The following is a 15,407-nucleotide window of genomic DNA, read 5'->3' as shown; positions in this document are numbered from 1 at the left end:
GAAAACTGTAAACAAGAGGTGTGGTTTAACAAATAATGGCTTGACCACGACCCATTCCGGCGTGCCAAACATGGTCTATCTATAATTACTTGAACTGTGTCCGCTTTTAATGAAATATGTCATGTTGTATACAAATATGTGAAATATATGTCGTTGTCGGAACCGGAGGCACCGCCTTAGGTCATGAACCTTAACGAATATAGAAATGCGGAAAAATTATTACATTCACCTTATTATTGCGTCATTGTTTCCTTATGAAAATCTGTTCTTACTGCGTTAATAGGTGAATAAACTCAGAATTAAGGGTTTTTAGAGGCGGTATTAACTTTGTCACGTCTAAGACACACACATCTATTTTGAGATATGTAGTCAAAGTCTAAACTTTTCTTTAATAATGGCTAACTGCCCTTTTTTTTTTTTTTTTTTTTTTCCGGGCCGGGGGCCGAACCTCCTACGAGGTCCCCGCGCATACGGGGCGCGCGGGGTATGTGAGACTCAACGATCTGCAGATCGCGGGCCCAAGGATTTTAGGACCCACCCACTAAACGACTCCCCTGCACTCTTACACCCGACGTCCGATCCTCTCCGAGGTCAGAACCCAGATGAGGTAGGGGGGTTACCGCGGTCAACACTACAACCAGACGGCGCGGCTCACCCCAAGGACGCCCAGCCGACGGAGCCTTCGAGGCGAATCGAAGGCTCTGAAACGTCGGCCGTCTCGGTACGGCAGCCCGTCAGGCCGCCCAGACAGTGCCGCTGGTGTCCCGGAATACCCCGCTGGACCAGAACCAGCCTGCCGGGTCGGGACGCGATACACCGCCAACCGGTCGCTCTTTCGTAACTCCTTGGCAGCGCGCTAGAGTGCTGGTAGCGCGCCGCGCGGCCTCTCCCCCTCAGGTCGCCCCTTGACCTTCACCGGGGGGAAGCCGCCATATACAGGGGCCGGAGTCGGGCAAAGGCCCTTCTCCGGCCCCCGGCTCGGCGGCGACGGATAGGTGCGGAGAGGGATGAGCTCTCCCTCTCTCGTTCCGCCGCCTCCTTCTGCGAGATGGTGTACTCGCAGAAGTCGAGCATCGCCTTCCAGGACTCATCGCTGCCGAGCATCGTGGCCACGACGGTCGGCAGCGATAAGTCCGGTCCTATTTGCGAGACAAGGACACGGCGTTGCTCCAGCCATGCGGGGCAATATGCGAGCGTATGCTCGACCGTGTCCTCGTCGCAGTCACAGTGGTGACACTCCATCGTCGGTTCCCTCCGGGCGATGCGATGCAGGCACCGGCCAAAACACCCATGGCCGGTAAGCATCTGCGTCAACCGGAAGGTGAGACGCCCTTGGTCACGGTTCGCCCATTCCGCGAGGACCGGGCGCACCGCCTCGACGGTCCGGAGACCGGCCGACGGGTTCGCCAAGCGGCGAGACCACGCCTCCAGCACAGACCGCCGAGATTGGAGCCTCCGCGCTCTAATCGCTCCTTCTCCGGAACGTGGTTCCCCCCTGTCGCGAAGGTCACATCGCCACGCATAATCGGCGGCGAGCGCCTCCGCCTCCAGGTCCCAGGGAGGCGTCCCGGCGAGAACGCACGCCGCCTCGAAGGAGACGGTGCGGTATCCACGGATCGCCCTGACCGCGATTGCACGCTGCGGGCGTCGCAGGGCCGCGATGTTCGGCCCGCATCGTCCGGCACCTGACCGAGACGGGTCCCGATCTTTCGACGGAGCAGTACGGCTTCAGAGAGGGCCGCTCAACGATCGACGCGATTTTGCGCGTGCGTGCCCTCTCTGATGAGGCCGTCACCCGGGGCGGGGTGGCAATGGCGGTGTCCTTGGACATAAGGAACGCATTCAACACCCTGCCCTGGTCGGTGATCGCGGGGGCGCTGGAGTATCACGGCGTCCCCGCGTACCTCCGCCGGCTGATCAGCTCCTATCTCGAGGACAGGTCGATCGTATGCGTCGGACACGGTGGGGCGGTCTACCGCTTCCCCGTCGAGCGCGGTGTTCCGCAGGGGTCTGTCCTGGGCCCCTTGCTATGGAACATCGGCTACGACTGGGTCCTGCGGGGCGCCCTATGGGGTTCCCTCCCCGGGCTAAGTGTCGTCTGCTATGCTGACGACACGCTGGTCGTAGCCCCGGGAGGGGACTACCGGGAGTCTGCCCGTCTGGCTTGCGCAGGTGTGGCAAGCGTCGTCGCAAGGATCCGACGGTTGGGGCTCGAGGTGGCGCTCGAAAAAACCCAGGCCCTCTTATTTCACGGGCCGGGACGCGCGCCGCCTGCGGATGCCCACCTCGTGATCGGAGGCGTTCGCATCGGGGTCGGGGTGACCGGTCTCAGGTACCTCGGCCTCGAACTGGATGGTCGTTGGAGCTTCCGCGCTCACTTTAAGAAATTGGGCCCTCGGCTGATCGCGACGGCCGGCTCTTTGAGCCGGCTTCTTCCTAACGTCGGGGGTCCCGATGAGGCGGCGCGCTGCCTATACGTGGGGGTGGTGCGGTCGATGGCACTGTACGGGGCTCCCGTATGGTGCCACGCCCTGATCCGCAAGAACGTCGCGGCGCTGCGACGTCCGCAGCGCGCGATCGCGGTCAGGGCGATCCGAGGATACCGCACCGTCTCCTTCGAGGCGGCGTGCTTGCTCGCCGGGGCGCCACCCTGGGACCTGGAGGCGGAGGCGCTCGCTGCCGATTACCGGTGGCGTAGCGACCTTCGCTCTAGGGGGGAAGGGCGCCCCGGCGAAGGAGTAGTTCGAGCGCGGAGGCTCCAATCTCGGCGGTCCGTGCTGGAGGCGTGGTCTCGCCGCTTGGCGGACCCGTCGGCCGGCCTCCGTACCGTCGAGGCGGTCCGCCCGGTTCTCGCGGACTGGGTGGGCCGCGACCGCGGATGCCTCACCTTCCGGCTGACGCAAATGCTTACCGGCCACGGATGTTTCGGCCGGTACTTGCATAAGATAGCCGGAAGGGAACCGACGGCACAGTGCCACCACTGCGCGGACCGCGACGAGGAAGACACAGCGGAACACACGCTGGCGCGTTGCTCTGGATTTGACGAGCAACGCGCCGCCCTCGTTGCGGTCATAGGAGAGGACCTCTCGCTGCCGCGCGTCGTGGCTACGATGCTCGGCAGTGACGCGTCCTGGAAGGCGATGCTCGACTTCTGCGAGTCCACCATCTCGCAGAAGGAGGCGGCGGAGCGAGAGAGGGAGAGCTCTTCCCTTTCCGCACCGATCCGTCGCCGTCGAGCCGGGGGCCGGAGGCGGGAATACGCCCGTACGTCCCGGCCCCTGTAGGTGGCGGCCTCCCCCCGGTGAAGGTCAAGGGGCGACCTGAGGGGGTGAGGCCGCGCGGCGCGCTACCAGCACTCTAGCGCGCTGCCGTGGAATGAATAGAGCGACCGGTCGACGGTGTATCGCGTCCCGACCCGGCAGGCTGGTTCTGGTCCAGCGGGGTATTCCGGGACACCAGCGGCACCGTCTGGGCGGCCCGACGGGCTGCCGTACCGAGACGGCCGACGTTTCAGAGCCTTCGATTCGCCTCGAAGGCTCCGTCGGCTGGGCGTCCTTGGGGTGAGCCGCGCCGTCTGGTTGTAGTGTTGACCGCGGTAGCCCCCCTACCTCATCCGGGTTCTGACCTCGGAGGGGATCGGACGTCGGGTGTAAGAGTGCAGGGGAGTCGTTTAGTGGGTGGGTCCTAAAATCCTTGGGCCCGCGGTCTGCTCACAACACCATGCAGATCGTTGAGTCTCACATACCCCGCGCGCCCCTTTTGCGCGGGGACCTCGTAGGAGGTTCGGCCCTCTACCCGAAAAAAAAAAAAAAAAAAAAAAAAAGGGCCGCGATGTTCCTGCGAGTCAGGGCGCGGCACCACACGGGGGCCCCATATAGTGCCATGGACCGCACCACCCCCACGTAGAGACGACGTACTACTACGTCGGGCCCCCCAACTTTTGGCAAGAGCCGGCTCAGCGAGCCAGCCGTCGCCATCAGCCGAGGGCCTAACTTCTCGAAGTGAGCGCGGAAGTTCCAACGACCGTCCAATTCGAGGCCGAGGTACCGCAACCCGGTTACCCCAACCTCGACGCGGACGCCTCCAATCACCAGGTGGGCCCCGGGCGGCGGCTCTCTTCCAGCCCTGTGAAACAGCAGGGCCTGGGATTTTTCGAGCGCCACCTCGAGGCCCAACCTCCGAATATTACCGACGACGAATGCCACCCCTGCGCAGGCAAGACGGGCTGACTCATGGTAGTCTTTCCCCCGAGCCATGACTAACGTGTCATCCGCGTAACACACAACGCGTAGGCCCGGGAGAGGGCTGTGAAGGGCACCCCGCAGGACCCAGTCGTAGCCGATATTCCACAGAAGAGGGCCAAGGACCGACCCCTGTGGAACACCGCGCTCGACCGGAAAGCGGAGCACCGCACCCCCGTGTCCGGTGCATACGACCGACCTGTCCTCAAGATAGGATCCGATCAGCCGGCGGAGGTACGCAGGGACGCAGTGATATTCAAGCGCCCCCGCGATCACTGACCAGGGTAAGGTGTTGAAAGCATTGGCAATGTCCAGGGACACTGCCAGAGCCACCCCACCCCGGGCGACAGCTTCATCAGAGAGGGCACGCACGCGCATAATCGCGTCGATGGTAGAGCGGCCCTCTCTGAAGCCGTACTGCTCCGCCGATAGATCGGGACCCGTCCCAGTCAGGTGCCGGACGATGCGGGCGGCGACAACTCGCTCCAACAATTTTCCCGCCTCGTCCAGCAACACAATGGGGCGGTACCCCGCGGGTGAGTCCGCCGGGCGCCCCTCCTTCCTCAAAAGGACGAGTCTGCCCGTCTTCCACTGGGTCGAAAACCGTCCCGACTCAAGGCAAGCTTCGAAAAGTCGCACAAGCCGGTCCCCCAGAGCACCGAAGACCAAAACCCAGACCCGGCCGTGAATACCATCAGGGCCGGGGGCCGCGTCCTTCCTCCTCATCTTTGACACGGCCGCACGGATCTCTGCCCCCGAAATCTTCGGAGGGGGCACGTCGGCAGGGGCATCACCACCATCGTGACGTGGTAGCGTGCCCATGAAAGGGGGCCGAAAAGTCCCCTCTCCCTGCGGGAACAGCGCAGAAACTATTTCCCGCAGCTGCCGAGGCTGGAGTCGCTCGGTCATCGGGGGAGCCCACGGCCGCAATTTCTTGCGGACAGTTTTGTATGGGCGCCCCCAGGGATCCTGATCGAGCGTCTCCAGGAGCGTCTGCATGCCCTGAGATTTGGCCTCACCGATGGCCAGCCGCAACGCCTCTTGCTTTTGACGGCAGTCGGCGTGCAGCCGGTCCGCCGCCTCCGCAAAGTCGTCATCGCGAAGACGGCGGCGGCGGTGGCGAGCGCTCCGGCGGCGCGCCCGCACGCACTCCTCACGGAGTTGCGCGATATTGGGTGACCACGCGGAGCGTGGCCACCTACCCGGGGCATCGCTGCATCGCAAGTCCGACACATCGTTCCCCGGAACCAGTCAGCCTCCGACTCCACATCCACAGGGCTCGCGGGCACGGGTGCCCACGCAGCCACTGCAGCCGCCTCCACCAGGAGCTCCTTATTCAGGCGCTTCAGTGCCCACCTGGGGAATGATCGAGGCGTACTACGCGGGAGCTCCTCCTCACCACGGGCGACCATAGCTGACGCAGAGCGAGAAGAGGCAGAGAGCTCAAATCGGACGTATCGATGATCCGAGAGCGTCTCCGCCCCCTCAAGGACACGCCAGCCACGGGTGCGGCGTGCGATGGAAGGAGATGCGAAAGTCACATCCACGTGAGATTCGCCGATCCATCGCACGCAAGTCGCGACCGAACCCCTGTTCAAGAGACAGAGACCGGCCGCGATCGCCCACTCCGAGAGCATCCTGCCGCGCGAGTTCGGGCGGGGGGAACCCCAAGCTACCCATTTGGCATTGAGGTCTCCCGCTAAAATCACCGGGCGAGACCCGAGGCGATTAACCAACGCCTCGAGCCCGCCCAAGAACCGCTCGAACTCAGCGAGATGTCTGTTCGGAGAGAAGTACACCCCGATCACGACGGTTTCATCGACCCTGGCCGCGACGTAACCGGATCCCCTGGCCACCATCACCAGGGGGGGTAACGCCGCAGCCTGTCTGATTATGATTGCCACGGAGCCGTCGATGTCCCCGATCCAGGAATCCTGATCAGCAGGGACGAAGTACGGCTCCGCGGCGACAGCGACATCAATTGACCACTCCGCCATGGTGTGGACGAGGAGATCCTGCGCCCTGGCGGAGTGGTTCAGATTGGCCTGGAGGAAGCGATGGACGTGCCCCATTATTGAGGGGTTACGTCCATCGCTCCTTCGTCCGTCCCGCCCTCCGGCTCGACAGCCGCGGCGGGAACTAGCTCGCCTGCTACTCCATTTGCAGCTGGCACCTTTTTTTTTTTTTTTTTTTCGGGTATAGGGCCGAACCTCCTACGAGGTCCCCGCGCAAAAGGGGCGCGCGGAGTATGTGAGACTCAACGATCTGCATGGTGTTGTGAGCAGACCGCGGGCCCAAGGATTTTAGGACCCACCCACTAAACGACTCCCCTGCACTCTTACACCCGACGTCCGATCCCCGCCGAGGTCAGAACCCGGATGAGGTAGGGGGGCTACCGCGGTCAACACTACAACCAGACGGCGCGGCTCAACCCAAGGACGCCCAGCCGACGGAGCCTTCGAGGCGAATCGAAGGCTCTGAAACGTCGGCCGTCTCGGTACGGCAGCCCGTCGGGCCGCCCAGACGGTGCCGCTGGTGTCCCGGAATACCCCGCTGGACCAGAACCAGCCTGCCGGGTCGGGACGCGATACACCGTCGACCGGTCGCTCTATTCACTCCACGGCAGCGCGCTAGAGTGCTGGTAGCGCGCCGCGCGGCCTCACCCCCTCAGGTCGCCCCTTGACCTTCACCGGGGGGAGGCCGCCACCTACAGGGGCCGGGACGTACGGGCGTATTCCCGCCTCCGGCCCCCGGCTCGACGGCGACGGATCGGTGCGGAAAGGGAAGAGCTCTCCCTCTCTCGCTCCGCCGCCTCCTTCTGCGAGATGGTGGACTCGCAGAAGTCGAGCATCGCCTTCCAGGACGCGTCGCTGCCGAGCATCGTAGCCACGACGCGCGGCAGCGAGAGGTCCTCTCCTATGACCGCGACGAGGGCGGCGCGTTGCTCGTCGAAACCAGAGCAACGCGCCAATGTGTGTTCCGCTGTGTCATCCTCGTCGCGGTCAGCGCCTCTGCACCTTTTTTTCTGCGCGTCCGTAGGTGGCGGATAACGGGATCCTCTGGGCGACATTCCCAGAGGTATCGTCCGATCTTTTTCGTTGCAAGGATTCTTAGGTTTTAGGTCCTAGGTATAGGGTTAGGTTTAGATGTAGGCTAAGGTCCTAGGTTTAGGATTAGGTTAAGGCTTAAGTTAGGATAATGTAGTTAGGCTTTGCAACGAAAGAGATCGGATGACGCGGACCAAACCAGCACTAGGAGGAGCGGAAGGACTGCGCCCTCCACACTCTTCATTAAGTGAAGAGTGCTCCTTCTGGAGGGCGCAGCTTTCGAAGGCACTGGTTCGCCGGCCTGCCGTGAGCGGTGGCACTCTGTGCCCCGTTGTCGTGGAAGTCAGCCAGCAACTGCTGGCCGCTGGTTGCCATGTCCCCGGCTTCGGCTACAGGGGAACGCCCCCCAGATATGGGGGGTACCGGTTCACCGGCGTGGCTTCGTGGTTGCTCGTTTCGAGCGTCGGGCGGTGGTCTGCCGAGTTGCTCTGTGCACTCGGTGGGCTGCCGGCCATCCCGTAATCCCCACTGGGTGGGGGACGGGGGCCGCTGCCGCAAGGCATGGGGCTGCGAGGACGCAAACCTCTATAAAAAATACCCCAATCCCAAGCCTTGATGCCCGGTGAGGGGATGAATGGCTGGAGGGAGTCCAGTCCCGAGGGCATCACCCGATCCCAGGGGACTTCACCCCTGGTTAAATAAAAAAAGAAAAAATCAAATGTAATGGACAGTTGTAAAAAGATATTACCCCAGGAGGGTACCTCCCGCTCTGCGGGAGGAGAATCCCTCCGTGCATCCGAGCAATCGGATGCACGCTGCCCTTCGTATTCTGGGGGGGGGGGCACCAACTGCCACGACGAGGAAGGCGGTAGCACGAGCCGCGTAAGGGAGAGGGTCCCGATCGTGCTCTTGGAGCGCTGCGACAGCGCGGTCTCACTGCGCTCGACACGAAGCTCCGCGAGGGGTTGCGTGTCGAGTGGTCGAGATTCGCCGCGGCTGTTAAATTTAGGCAGCGCCGGAAAAGGGGAGAAAGAAGCAGGGAGGATTCAACGGAAGCGGAAGACGGTCAAGCGGCCGACGAGTCCCGCCCCGCTCGACTCCTCCGAAGGAGAGCCCATGGCCGCGAAGTTCTTGGCGATCGAGGAAGGGCCGGCAAATGCTACGGCGTCGCTCGCCAATAGCAAGTCAACCCGAAACGGACTGGTCGCGACCGGATCGGTGCAGACCAGAGCCGCTTGCCGCAGGGCAAAAAACACGGTTGAGCAGCTGCAGGCACAGAACGCAGGGCTGCTTGCCGAAAATTTGGAGCTGCGTGCCGAAGTCACCGCGCTGCACATGCGGGTGGATGAGCTTATTGCGGAGCTCCATAACCTGACTCCACCCGATGGCGCGGAGGTGGCGGAGCTGAAGCGGCGGTTCGCCATCTTGGAGGCACGCAGCTCAGCGGTGGAGCGTGCAAGACCGCCGCTCGCCCATGAGCGAAAAGCCGCCGCCCAAGCGAAGCCCCAGTCCGCTGGGCTCGCTAAGCTTGAAAGGGCCCAATTATCAAGGGCCACTGTGCATGGACCCGCTGGATGGCAAACGCCTGTCCAGCCCGCAAGACCACAGCCTACGGCCGCTAACACGCGCCAGGCCGTTAAGGTGAGGCCCGGTAGGAGCCGCACGAAAAAAAAGGGGAACGTGAATGCTGCTAAGCCGGTACCGCCACCCCAGCCCCACCCGCTGCCTCCAGCTCCATCCAGTATGGATGTGGCCTGGACTGAGGTGGTGAAGCGGGGCAATAAGAATAAAAAAAGGGTGCCGGCTGCGGCACGCCCCCAGCCCGCCCCAGCGGCTGCTGCTCCCCATCAAGAGGGTCGAGCGGCAGCTCAAGGAAAAAACAAGAGGCGTCGAAACGGCAAACCGCGCGCTCCGCGGTCAGCGGCAGTGGTCTTGGAGCTACTGCCGGCTGCAAAGGAAAAGGGCATTACCTATATGGAGGTAATGAGCCGAGCGCGTGGTGCCGTTGATGTCGACGCCATAGGCGTGGAGGGCGGGCTCAAGGTTCAGCACACCGCTAACGGGGCCCGGCTACTGGAATGTCCAGGCGCCCAATCTGGCGCAGCCGCGGACAGACTGGTGGCGCGGCTCCGGGAGATTTTGCCGGACCCAGAGATAGTGCGCATCGAACGCCCCGTCAAAATGGCGGAAGTCAAATTGACGGGCCTCGATGAATGCGCGACCCAGGACGAAGTGGCCGCCGCCATTGCATCACAGGGGAACTGTGCCCTGGCCCACGTTAAGGTGGGGGAACTCCGGAGCACTTACTCCGGAGCCCGCACCGCATGGGCGCGGTGCCCCGTGCAGGCGGCCATTCTCCTAGCCACACCTCCAAGTGGGAAGCCTGCCAACACGCCTGGAAGGCTGCGCGTAGGCTGGATCATGGCTCAGGTGCAACTACAGGAGGCAAGACCTTGGCGATGCCTCCGGTGCTTCGGTACTGGGCATGGCCTCGCTAAATGCCCGTCGACTGTCGACCGCAGCGGATTGTGTTTCCGTTGCGGTCAGTCCGGGCACAAGGCTGCCACCTGCACCGCCGTTCCGCACTGTGTACTTTGTGATGCGGCGAAGCGGCAGGCCGACCACCGGGCTGGGGGGCCAGCATGTCGTTCAGCCCCCTCCTCAACGAAGAGGAGGAGAGGTGGAAAAAATAAAAGATGGCTAACTGCCCTAACATCAGCAAAAGCTAGTGGCAATGGCATTACAGTATATTCCTCGGAGAACGTTTCTGTCTATACTCTGGTAAATCCCACAGAGCTATCCTACCTACCTATATAAACAGTCAGCGTTCATAAAACACGATGCTACTTAAAAGCATTGGTTTATTTACTAAATGAATAATTTCTTCTAACCACTGAAGGCTAATAGACTATTCCCATTTCGGCATCAACGACGGTTTCTCAACACCCTGTATAGCTACCGGTAACGATTTCATTTAGTACCTTTATTTATTTATTTATTACACTTCATGTAAAATTTACATTGGCGGACTTAATGCCTAAGGCATTCTCTACCACTCAACCAAAGGTAGTGCAGAGTAAATAGTGGTAGGTGCAATGAAATTTATATTAGGTTACGAATACATACAAAAAAAGTACCTTTACCTAATGCGAGCGGACAAAAACTTTATGTTAAACGGGAATTAATTTGGGCTCATTGGCAGGACTCCAGGACTGCGTGGATCAGGTTCATTTTACTTCTGATAGGGACTAGATTATATTCTACATAGCGTTCGCGTGTTTTGTCTGTGCGGGAAATTACAAGCGTCTTAAATAAATGTGTTCTAACACGTGTCTCAGGACTCTCAAGGTGGGTAGGTGGTAGAATTTAATATTTTTTTATTGCTTTTATAGGCAGTCGAGCATATGACCCACCTAATGGTGAGTGGTTACCGTTGCCGATGGACGTCAGCAATGCCAAGGGCAGAGCTAGGCCGCTGCCTAGCGTTAAGTACTTTCCTAAAGCCTCGTTTGAAGAAGGACATGGCAAAGCGCTCGGAAAACACCGTAGCGCCCATTCCAAAGCCGGATGGTACGTGGCAAATAAAATCTCTGGACTCGCACTGTGGACGGACGCAGTGGTTCTAGGTAGTCAATAATAATGACGTCTATAGGCTTTGTTAAGCACTCAGCTAGTGAACGTGAGCTTCGTCTAACAACGTAAGCAATAAAAATTATAAAAAACATTTACTTTTAACCCGAAGCAGACGTGAGTTTCTGATGTATTAAATAAATTTAAATCTCAATCTAAATGCGCGGTACTCACGTATCTACAGGCTCTGATAACCATTTAGCATCAGGCACGTCAGTCAAACGTGTTGTGTTCATATTTGATTTACACGGTCAAGAAGATGACGCAACAGAACGTAATCCAAAAATTAACGGATATTACCGGTGTTTCATTTCAAATATTTACCAATTATATTGAATTCGAAAGAAAAAAAAACACGCGATTTTTTGAGAAAGCTTTCCAGCGAACTCCTTGCCTTGATGGCTTCCAAATAAACCTTTTATTTTCCCGATAAAGTTGAAGCGGCATTTTATTTGAGGGAAAGAATCGTGATCTGTCAATACCAATCAAAACGGAATGTTTTTGCGGTCGATTTTGTCTTTTGTTTTTTGACTGGAGATCCGAAAAACCCAGATGGATTTGTGAAACGTTGACAAAGCAAAATCGAAGAATTTTGTCGAACAAATACAATAATTTATTAACCTAATTTTATCGATGATGTTAGATAAATGAATAATATACAACAGTGTAAGGCCCTAGAAAGACGAATGCGTGAAAGACGATATGTGTAAGAATCGAGTGAGCGTAGAAATTATATATGATAGAGGTGAATGGAAGGAGAAAGCATGTTGCGCCGACCCTAGGTGACTGGGAGAAGGGCAAGAGCATGATTATGATAAGGTCCTGGATATTAAAGTAGTTTGGATAAATTCAGGTATAGCTTTTACAAATTCAAAGAGACTTGATTTTTAAAACGATCCCATCAAAATTAAATACATTAAAAGTACGTTACAATTTCATACCTAATTTCAAATCATGAGTCTCAAAACTCTGTAGTATTGTTGGTGGTAATATTGTAACAGTTTGTGGTAACACTGGTGGGTAGCATTTATAAGGTTGTACTCCAAATTTTTTTAAGTATCTGTGTTAATACAACAAAAACCTTGCCAAAAAGAAAAACATATCTCGGATCCAAAAAAAAGAACAATCCTGTTTCAGATATCGAAATATCTGGTAACAATATTAAACCACGTCAATACGGGACCCTGGGGCATCGACCTAAGATCACTCTCAAGCTACTAACGAGGATTTAGTCTACTTAGTTTGGCTCTCAGCACTATCGGAGAGGATTATCGGGAGTGACGTCATTCTAAAGGTTACGTAAATAAACTGTACGTGCTTGGAAAAGCCACAACTGACTATCAACTATCTACTATGTAAATATTGGGGTATCGGGAAAACTGCCCGTCGCATATGGTTCTTCGCTCGTCAGAACAGGAATGTTTGGTGGGCGTTGAACTTCAAGAAATATGTACACTGTAGTGTATCCTTTTCACTATTTTTAATATACAAACTGTTAAATTTCTTAAGCAATCAGGGATTACAATAGTTAGTATAGATTTAGAGCAAACGGGACTAATACTACGTGCTGCTGCCGAGAATAGGAGAATGGAATGACTTGACATTCGGTCGCCATGACAGACGCCATTAAATTCAGTGTTACCCGATCTAAATTAAAACTACCATTTACTCGAATGCAAGACGATTAATCGTTATCAAAATTACAAAATAAATTACCAACAATTATAAAATACCAAAACAAATTAATACACTCAAAATTGTCAAATTTTCATTGTTTAAAAAGTCATGCTCCGTTATATTATATGTATATTTGTATTGAGAGGTGGGATAGCTGTTGAAGAATATATTTGAGAATTTAATCCCATGAAGATAAGTGATGACGTTCACGTTATTATGTTTATGGTTTCCGTATCCAATAAATATGCATTAGGTGGGCGGTGAGGTCGTTTGTCCATAAATATACATTTAGAGCTATACATATTTGTATATCTGTGTATTCTAAAATATATGTAAGAGATCGAATGCTCTTTTAAATAATCAAATAATCGAGCAAAGTATTAACATACACAAAATGGGCTGTTAAATTGGTTCATAACGGTAACCACTATCAGGTTAGCAGCATGGTCGACTGCCGACAAAGGCAATAATAAACTTGACTAACTCGGTAGTGGAATAATTAACGCCCCTGACTGTTGCACCAAGGCTGGTGGTTTCGATTACCATATTTGACAAACATTCGTGTGATGAACAGGCTTATTCGCTCTTTGTCTGCGTATTTATTATCTACATGTCGGAGACGGTCATTAGTTTGGTAGGTAAACGAAACGCAACACGATTCCCGAGAGATGGCAGCACGATTGCGGTATCGTCGGAGCTTGGCTAACTTCATGCTACGACAGAGCCTAGCCCATGGAGCGCTAGCGCGTAGACGCCATCACACTTACCAACCAGCCTTCTTGAAGAGCGGTGCCTCCGTCCTAAGAACTGTCATTCGTTTTCGTTTGCGAACGTCAAGAGAAGATTAATTGTAAATTGTTTTAAGACAACAAACGTGATTGTTGTACTCAATATTTCTCTTAGCTCGATCACCCTATTTGCCCCTACGATGTTTGACGATGGTGTTAATAATTGTGGCTTCTCCGACATATATATTATATGTGTATACCTAGTCTTGCCATAAATACTGAGAAAAAGGAAAAACAAAAAAAATCTATTGCAAATAACATTTATTACTTTTACAGTGTGATAGTTTAATACATAAATATAAAACAATTTAAAGTATAAAAAGCTTATTCGAAGTGGTCTCCATTGGCTGCAATACAGTCCTTTAAACGTTGAGGCCAATTATCAATAGAAGCACGCACTCTTTCCATGGGAAATTTTTTCACTGCCAATCGTACGGATTGTTTTAAGGACTCCAAATTATCATGGCCGTACTCTCTAAAACTGACCATAAATCATAATTCAGCGGATTAAGATCGGGACTAGACGACGGCCAGTCTTCAGCTCTGATGAAGTTCGAAATGTTCGTTTCCAACCAAGACTGCGTAGACCGAGCTTTATGACCTGGCGCCGAGTCTTGCTGGAAGGACCATTCTTGATTATTGAACATGGTGTTGTTAAGGGGTTTCACTGCCTTCTCAAGAACGGTATCTTGATACACTTGTGCCGATGTTTTGATACCTTTTTTACAAAAGTATGGCTCAGTCACTCCTTCATAGCTAATACCCCACCAAACCATTACTGAAGTCAGACACTGCCCACGTTGCACTCTGTCGACTAATTGGAAAGCTTCCTTAGAGCTTTGAGCATAAATACGGTCATTTTGTTTGTTAAAATGTTGCTCAATTGTAAAAAAATTCTCATCCGTAAACAAAAATTTTCTATGACCTCCCTTTGCGTACCGCTTCAGTAGTTGTTTCGATTTTACTACCCTATTCTCTTTTAAATTATCAGTTAAGAAATGACCAGTACGTCTTTTATAGGCTGCAAGTCCTAAGTCATCTTTTAAAACACGCGACATGGTTCTAGGTGCTATCTTCATCTCCCGAGATAAAATCTTTTGCTTTGGGACAGGATTTCTTCGAATTCTTTCCCTTACTGCTTTGACCACCTTTTTCGTACGAACACTACGTGGACGGCCAGATCTTTTTCTGTCACAAACGGAGGAGGTCTCATTGCACCTATTAATAGTCCGGTACACAAACATTTTACTAATACCAAGCGTATGGAAAGATTTAAAAATTGCATTTGGCTCCATACCTACTTTATGTAATGCAATCACAGCGATTCGGTTCTCTTTATCACCCCGCTCCATTTTAATATCGCAAAATATTGTACAATGGATTGGCGCCAAAATGAGAACTCAATGAGCAATCATATAAAAATAACAGATTCCAAATTCAAATGTAATATTCTGTTTATTTTTAATTGTAATAGTATTTATGACCAGACTAAGTATATAAACGTATATATTTATGTAAGTCACTGGTACCCACAATACTTCTTCTCTATCGCTTCCTCATTACTGAGGATCGTGTCTCCGTTTCAGCTGGTCGACTGCCTGCCTCCATCGGTTCCGGTCAGTTGCCTGGTGTAGTGCAGCGCTAAGTGGTCCGCTGGTTTGCTCGGAGATCTGGTCGGACCAACGTTTGGGGCTCCGGCCTCTTGGACGTTTTCCTTCTACTTTTCCAGGGACCATCAGACGTTCCAAGCTATCTACACCTCTGCGGGCAACGTGGCCAAAGTAGCGCATTATGCGTTGCAGACAGGTGGAAGACAGGCGTTGAGCATTCTCCATTTTAAGCTGTTGTAGGACCGAGATGTTCGTGCGGTGGGCTGTCCATGGAATCCTTAATAGGCGGCGCCAACACCACATTACAAAAGCATCAACTCTGTTTCGGTCAGCTGCTTTTATTGTCCATGTTTCTGCTCCATAGAGAGCGATTGGAAAGACCAGTGAGTGCACAAGATGTATTTTGGTCCTATT

The 15,407-nt window shown here is 54.5% G+C and overlaps 1 protein-coding gene across 1 annotated transcript in view; it reads left to right on the top strand.

Annotated features, from left to right (window-relative positions):
* Positions 1-15,407, top strand: part of LOC101738471 (neuroligin-4, X-linked) — a 116,396-nt gene that overhangs the window by 31,628 nt on the left and 69,361 nt on the right. The window lies entirely within an intron of this gene.

This window comes from Bombyx mori, chromosome 15 (assembly GCF_030269925.1).
Source record: "Bombyx mori chromosome 15, ASM3026992v2".
Taxonomy (NCBI): Eukaryota; Metazoa; Arthropoda; class Insecta; order Lepidoptera; family Bombycidae; genus Bombyx; species Bombyx mori.
Note: the sequence above shows the minus strand (reverse complement) of the source record. Positions and strands in the feature narration are given on the sequence as shown.